At 41.5% G+C, this 8,367-nt stretch overlaps 1 pseudogene; it reads right to left on the bottom strand.

Moving 5' to 3' along the window:
* Nucleotides 1–4,762: 4,762 nt before the first annotated feature.
* The window catches only part of LOC119336697, an 8,105-nt pseudogene continuing 4,500 nt past the window's right edge, over nucleotides 4,763–8,367 (bottom strand).

Here is an 8,367-nt window from a genome sequence, read left to right as displayed (position 1 = left end):
CGAGCCGGCGGATTTTGACGTCTTGGGGGCGCGACTGGGGCGTTTTTTGGACGCCGGCGCGTAAAAAGTCGCCGGGGGGGCTGTTGAGGGCGCAGCTGGAATTGCTCTAACCCTAGCACCAGAGACACGAGCAGCATGGGCAACACGTAATGCTACAACTCCATTTTTTTGGTGACGGTGCAGGAACAGCGTGGGGGGGCCGAATCATTCTGTTAAGTGAAGTTGCAATGCGAGTGTATATCGCATGTTCTTTTATGTGAAATAATGCCTACCGTATCACCTGACTTTCTTTTACGAGTCAGTTTTTTTTAACACGGTAAAGATGCAGACACTAATACATGCCCATATACACTCATCCATATTAACGCAAGCACACACATCCTATCTATGTGAGCACCTTCGAGAGATTGAGCTGACAAGTTATCTTGAGATTGACGAACTCACCGCAGGCGCCTCCCCGGTTGCTATGGGGTACGATTTTAGGAGACCAAGGCCTTGTTCTCATATGGTCGGAGGATGTTTCCTTAAGATAGGGCCATCAGTCATGATGGTCTAGTGAGGCTGCGTCGAATGCAGTATACCCCTCTGACTATGTTTGGTATTCCGGATGCATCGGGATCTATGCAACACCATTGCAAAAGCTAGGAAGAAACATGATCCTTGGTTTGAGCTGAGAAAAAAAAATGCAAGGGTAACTACGAGTGCAAGCCCATTGTTGAAGATTGCATCAACCGTGCGAGTCATTGCTTATAGATGCTCGGCCGTCATCGATGACTATGTTCACATCGGGGAAGATCTCATCCTTGAGTATGTGAGACTTCATAGCACTTGATTCTTGTATTTTTATCATGTTTATTTGCATTCTTAGTTATCGAAAAAGAATTTGGCTCCGCTTTATTTGGATTCTTAGTTCATGTGGACTGTATGTTGTGTTTGAATCTGAATGGTTCAGTTTAAAACATTAAATTAAATATGTATATGAACTGTCTGTTCTTTTTTTGAGAATGAATCGTCTGTTCTTGAATTCTTAAGTTTTGCATTAAAGTGCTATAAATTTGAATGGTTGGACGAAATGGAAAAATTATTTTTCTGGCCATTAAGTTTCACGGATCTGCTAGATAAAGAAAACTAGCTTTTCTACAGGATAAGGGATGCTATAGATGCCCATACCCACCCTATCACATTTGTTACTCGTGATACATGTAACCCATTATATTATGATGTTACACCACCTTTTTCCTATTAAAAAAATCACATGGTCGTAGTTTTTGCATGGTAAACTAGTGCTATGCATGTGTAGAACGGTGGGATTAAATACTCTCGTTAAGGCAGGAGATTGGTTTCTTCAAAGTGTTGTGTGTAATTTTTTGTTTCTTCAAGGATGAGTGCTATAAGAGTTGACTGGCTGTCTTTTGCCATTTGGCCAAAAAAAACGTGTATAGGTTTCTAACTAAATTCACGGGCGAAGTTAGTTGGATCTTATCATCATACCTACATAAGTATTTCCATGCGTAGGATAGTAGATTGACGAAGCATGTCATGCATGTCCAGATGAAGGGTTTCGTTGGTTCTACGGTATGCTCCCACTTTCAGCCCCAGTAATACCACGAGACACGAGCGTCTAATAAGCCAGGCTTTGGTTGCAGGCTTGCAACGGATGAGACACCATGATGAAAATGGCTTGCGCCTCGTTTTATATTAGATAAAACACGGAAAAGAATATGAGGCTACAGGGATACACCTTTAGTTGGGCCGTGCTTGTACACATCCCTTGCAACTTCAACAATTTACACATGTCCGCAATTTTCTATCTTTCCAGACAGGACCATGTGGTGGACAGCTACGTGAAGCAGGCGATGGGGGCGTCAAGTTTGGTGCGCCTCATTTTGCTGCAGCACAGCCATGCAATGCACTGAAGAGATCATGTGCTTGTCTCCCATGCATGCATGGTGGTGAGTTTGCCAAGTTGGCGAGTCTGTTGCATAGATGGTGCAATCGGATAGGAAACGGACGCGATCAGTGGATAAGATGTGGATGTGGTGCTGGATTCGCGGGGTCGACGTCGTCCATCCGGATGTGGACGTGCAGACGCGGCTCGTCACGACATGTCATCGTGAGATTGACGGCCCGTCGAACGCTCCCAGTGTGGTTTCCACGTTTGTGAAACGAGGGGAAAACGAAACCTGCCAACGTGCTTGTCGGTGACTGATGTGCCCCCGAGAGGCCAAGACTGCGCATAGTTTGTGCAGGATGATGATAATTCAAACCCAGCACACTAGCGCCTAGTTTCATTACAAATCCAAGTAGGTATTGCTTGGGACCCATAGAAGGAAACCAGCCCTGCACATTGGACAACAGCAATGAAAATTCAAGCAACAGTTTGACTATTTTCTCTCTCTTGAAATTGGAAGGTTTTGTCCTGAATTTGTGATCCAAATTCAGTACTCCGTCTGGTCAGGTTTTTTATAATGCCGGGCACGTATTTTAAGGTTTTCGATTTACTAGCGAAACACATGTCATATGCCATAGAAAAATATCTTCACATTTGTTACCGAATGAAATTTCTACACGGAATTTTTTTTGAAGAATATTACACATGTTAGTAAATTAAAGACTTAAGAATCCATGCCGAAACTCGATCAAAAGGAAGTACAGAAGGTCGTCCTTCATGGTTGCCAAGTTCTGGATCATTTTTTTTAAATGAGGCAAAAGATTTGTCATTTTCATTGATTAAGAAGAAGAGAGAATTGCCCGGTTAATTCGCGGAAAACCGGGCTAAAATTGATACAACTCAACCCACATGACATGGGCACCACCGGCCAACCTGGTCACCGACATGGGACACAAAGCTACAAAGAAGAAAGTCATTCGCCGAGGAGTCGCAAGCGTCATTGTCATCACCGATTGCCTCGAACGAGCGACTCCGACTTCACCATAGAGCTCCAACCTCGAAGCCAACCTGCAAACAGTTGTATAGAAGCCACGACGGCACATGCCACCGGATGGCCACACGCGCAAGCAACTGACAGCTCCGACTTTGACGATGAGCCTCACCAGGGAAATATGCAAGACTTGCGCCGACAGTGCCCACAGAAGAGCACCTCGGACACGCCGGGAAGAACCGACTACCGAAGTCCACGCCGCGACCCGAGCTCCTCTCGACACCATCATCGTTGCCAAACAGAAACCAGCGCCCCGCCTCAACAAACCACGCGGCGAAGATGCCGCCATCCACGGCGAAGATGCCGCAATCCACCAGTCTCCCAGGCAAACAGAAGGACACGCGTCAGACCACCCTGATGAGAGTTCCAGCATTACACATCGATCGAAGCAAAGCGGAGGATCAACCATGAGTCTATGAACTGGTACTATCCTTGTGGGGGTTAAGTCCCGAGAGCTACCAGGTGCTATCTATTTCTTATTATTTCGCATTGCAAATTAATTCGTCAAAGACTTTCTTTTTGCTTCCAGCTTGCACTATTTTGCGTACACATATTAATCGACTGACGGTCACCATGAGGTACAACCTTCCACGGCTGGATCGTAATACAAGGTTTCTCCACAAGCCAATACACGACCGTTGCTAGCACAAGCCGATTATGACGATACACTGGATGGATTCGGAAAAGAGAGATGGCTGGACTAGTGAGAAGAAGAGAAAAGACCGTAAGTCTTCGTCACAAATTCAAATCCATTTGCAAAATAATATTTTGCACAAAGTCTTGACCGAGAAAGCAACTGTTGCCCTATGGTTGAAGCTGAAAGATATATGCATGACAAAAGGTTTTACTATCAAGATGCATCTGAATCAAAAACTATTCCTGCACAATTATCCCTTCAATTATCCTAAGGGAGGTAATGTTTTAAATCACATGATTTAAAGAAATTGTATCTATCTAGTAGCAAGGATGATAACTACGAAGAAGATATGGGAAAATACAAGGGAGCTCCTGGGTGCTCCACACCCCTATACGATATTAAACGTAAAAAACACCAAAAAATTCTAAAAATCTAAAATTTGGGGATATCAAACTTGAGTTCTCAATCTACTCATGTATGAAGTTTCGTGAAAAAATACAAGAAAATGTATCTGTAGAGAAGGAAATACCGTCTGGAAATAAATCCATCCAAACAGTTTTATTCTATACATAGAATTTTTTTGTCTTCTCTGCCATGAATAAGTTTCCTAGTTTTTTTTTTCACAAAATTTCACACGGGGACTCAGGTTAGATATCCCAAAATCCCTTTTTTTTTAAATCTCTCGGTTTTTTTTTGAATTTAATATTTGTATAGGGGTGTGGAGCACCCGGTTGCTACAAATCCGCTTCCGAAGATATGAGCTTAATAATGTTCACTGTCAAGTTCTTACACCAATTTTAGAGATGCAATCATATACGACCGTGATACTCTCACCCTTAACGAGGTTTATGAAGCTTTGCATTACAAAGAGAAAATGAAACTAATGGTGTTGGTGGTGGTTCAAGTTCATCCCAAGCCAACAGATTATCTGTTCATGGCAAGACACATGAGAAGAGCACAAATAATGAAAACAGAGGCAAAAGTTCAAACGGCTGCAGGGGGGTATGTATAAACCGGTATATATAAGAGCTCATGAAAGATGAGTAAACGAGAACGAGTTGTATTAGAGGTGGATAGCATCGTAAAGCCCAACACAGTACTGGAATTTGGATCACACAGTTTTCTGTCTGTTTTAAGTTGCAGGTATAAACTTAACGTAATGGATCAGACATTAACACGTATGTCTAGGGAAATAATGTAAGAACCCATTTAATTCTATGTTATTTAAGTCCACATACGAGTTTGCATCTGGGGGTAAATACACTTATCAACTGCTAACACAGTGGGACTATGTTTGCATCCTACACAAAGAGGACTGGGCTGCGCTCGCTATGCACAAAGTAGTAGTACAAAAGACCAGATTACTAATCAAATCACACCATTACCTATATGTGATATACAAGCAAATCTAGTGTTACTGTCGAGACCAGGTAGCAATATATCATCATTCAATCATCACGCTACTGCGATCCCCCAGCCCGCCTTTGAACCGCTAGCGAAAACCGTAAGCAACATCAGCGATGCAACCGCACAGATCGTGCAGAAAATAACACCATCAAGGCATTCATGCAAACTACTGCTCCTCTGCAGAAAAGTTGGGTTCTGCTGGCTTCTGCAACAGCCTTGCGGGCACCCTTTCCTGCAGCCGGGCCTTCCGGGTGGCATTTCTCCTCAAGATCCGCATCATGTTGCGAGCAAAACGTGAAGCGTATATTGCCGCACCGAAGCTGAGCGAAGTGGAACCGTCATTCACAATCGCGAGTTGCAGCCTTTCCTCCTTCTCGCGCAGAGCATCTTCCATCTTCTTTCTGCAGCGCCTGTGCCAGGCCGCTTGTATGAAACAAGCGGCCCAAGTTCTCCACTGCTGCGAATAGAACCTGAAGGAGTGCCGGAGCTGTTTGCTGTGTAGCCGTCGAAACTGTGTGGCCACAAACTTCAGGTCTTCAGCCATCAAAGCAAAAGCTTCGACTTCAGACATTGACTTCACTGTCCTGGTTGAGATGGGGAGACTGGTTGCTGAGTTGGGATCAAGAGCCCAGGTAAGAAGTTCCTCACCGCAGAAATCTCCGCTTTTCAGAACATCAGAGTTGAAGAAGCCAATTTTTCCACCGTTTGTCGTCATGCTCATGAGGTTTCCTCTCGTGATAAAGAACATTTCATTTACTGGATCCCCCTCACGAACGATGCAGCCACCTTCTGTGTACAAAACAGGCTTTAGGCAGTCGCACAAGGCATTCAAGAGCTGATCATCCATTTTTTCAAACATTGGAACCTGAAATTGAAAGAAGACACATTCAGGGTAACCAAGAGAGCAATATCTTGACCAATACATCAGATCACCATCAAAAAGTTGCTGCCTTAAAAGTCCAGGGTCTCCTTAAAAACGTGCGCAAATAGTGTCTCCCAAAGAAACAGCATGCTAGTTGTTAGGGTGCTAGTAAACTTTACAGGGCATGTAAATCCACAGTACTGATCACACATGAATAAATGGGCAATACTTCAGATGCACAGATTAATTAGAAACAAAAGCTGGACCATTGCACTGCATGACCGTATCCAGCTGGATACATTTCTAAAAAGATGCAACCCCTACAGGAACCAATACGAATCATTCATAAGTCAAAACTCAGATTATTTGGTGTAAAAATACCTCAACTATTTATTTGACCAGCATATTTTCCAAAACTGGCTCATCCTGGGATTAACAATTACAGCTCAAGCGATACACTTGTTTGGAAAAAGTGAAGTGCAACAGGAAGCAATATGGTTTATCCATGATTTTTATTACTGGGTGTATATAGTTTGATTGCTTGCTTGATTAACTGATTTTTTTAGAACTTCCTCAAAATTGGGACTAACAGTAGTATTTATTGCCAGCGCAGCAAGTTACTCTGCAATCAGAAACTTGTACTCCCTCCGTTCCCAAATATTTGTCTTTCTAGACATTTCAAATGGACTACAATATACAGATGTATGTAAACATATTTTAGAGTGTAGATTCACTCATTTTACTCCGTATGTAGTCACTTGTTGAAATCTCTAGAAAGACAAATATTTAGGAATGGTGGAAGTATATTGCAAGAACATACCCTCTTGAGAAGTGATAAACAAAGATGTCGTTTTATAGCCCTTCTAAGATCCTTGGGGAGGTTCATCAGGAGGTGCTCTTCATCAACCCCGCTTGTCTCTTGCCATCTGTATTGTTCATAACGTCGTATGCGCTCCTTGAGGTTATCAGGAAGAAGCCGATATGACATCCATTGATCTGTGTCGCGGCTTTTCACTCTCGTTTCTTCTATTCTCAGAGTGGCTGACTGCAAATAGGTCTGTGAAAGTCGCAAAAAGGGACAAACAAAAGCGGTAAGCACATAGAACATGAATTAGCTGCCCAAATAGCAGAGGAGTCACATGTCATCAAAGAACGACATAATTGATATTTCAGTATCAGAGAGATACTGAAACAATCTTTGTATTACTTATTATACAACTTGAGAAATTAACCTATATATACATTTTGAAAATAAGAAATTAACCTCTTGCTATACTTATTTGGAAAAATCAACCATTTTCGTACAAGACTATATTGGTTTATCTCATAAGTCACAATGGTATAGCGCGTGGCATAGTTCCATGACTTTAACTGTATGACGGTGGTATTCACAAGTCACAGCCGGTAGCACAAGACGAGTTCATCTCTCTCCAGATCAGTTGGACAGTTTTTTAGTTCTATGTAATTGAATAACAAATGTTTCTTCTGGCGTGGAATACATTTTAGCACCAATCTAGCACTTAAGATCTCCAATTGATCATGGAGGTATCAGAATCATAACACAAGTTTCTGTTTCCGATGCAAGTTCTATTCATGCAATAACTTTCAAGGACGATATTTATTATTTATTATTTAAAAGATATCCACAATTCTGAACTAAAATAGAGAAAATGAATAAGAATATTCCTAGCTATCAGTGACACATTATTATTACCTGGACATTACCGATCAGAAGTGAAAACAGAACTAAGCCGGATATTGAGACAAAAACTGCAAACAAATTCTCCGAAGCATTAGTGCTTGTTTTTAGGTTTTGTCCAAGCGAACTGCATTAAATAGACCAAGACAGATATAAGTATTATAATACAATCTAAATATATTTATGTAGTGCAGTTTCGTCTTTAGGCAAACCTCAGATTTTGTAGACCCCACCAGACACAGTAAAATAATTTAGCGAAGAAATTTGTTGATTGTGAAACATTATTAATAGCTGGCACATAGATTCCAAAGAGTGCGTCTGGAAGACTGCCTGTGGATGTATTTGGAGTGCAAGCCTTCTGTAAGAAAGCATTTCCAGCATTTGGATCACCATTCCCACAGTACAGATATGCAGATTTACAGTCTCTATTAAGACTACATTGCTGTCTCCAGCAGGCATCTTTGCGTTGAATAGAAAGCAAGTACCAAACTGCTCCAAGAACCTGCAGCAATTAAAAAATACAGGTAAACATTTAGCCATTGAGGCTTAGTTGCATTGCACATTTGCACTTCTGAAATTAGTCCATTATGCTGAATATAGAACTAGATAATGACATACAAACCAACCAAAATTGCTACATACCACCTACACTTAATAATAACATATATTGACATGACCTAGAATATACAAACTCAAGTATTTGACCACTGAAAATAAAAATAAAAATAAGTGAACAAAAATTATAAAATAATATAATATTATATAAGACTTGTATGATAAACCTAACAATACTATTAGAAAATATTGAAATAGCATGTAA

The sequence above is a fragment of the Triticum dicoccoides genome, chromosome 7B (assembly GCF_002162155.2).
Source record: "Triticum dicoccoides isolate Atlit2015 ecotype Zavitan chromosome 7B, WEW_v2.0, whole genome shotgun sequence".
Taxonomy (NCBI): Eukaryota; Viridiplantae; Streptophyta; class Magnoliopsida; order Poales; family Poaceae; genus Triticum; species Triticum dicoccoides.
The sequence above is the reverse complement of the archived record's forward strand: the minus strand, read 5'-3'. Positions and strand labels throughout refer to the sequence as shown.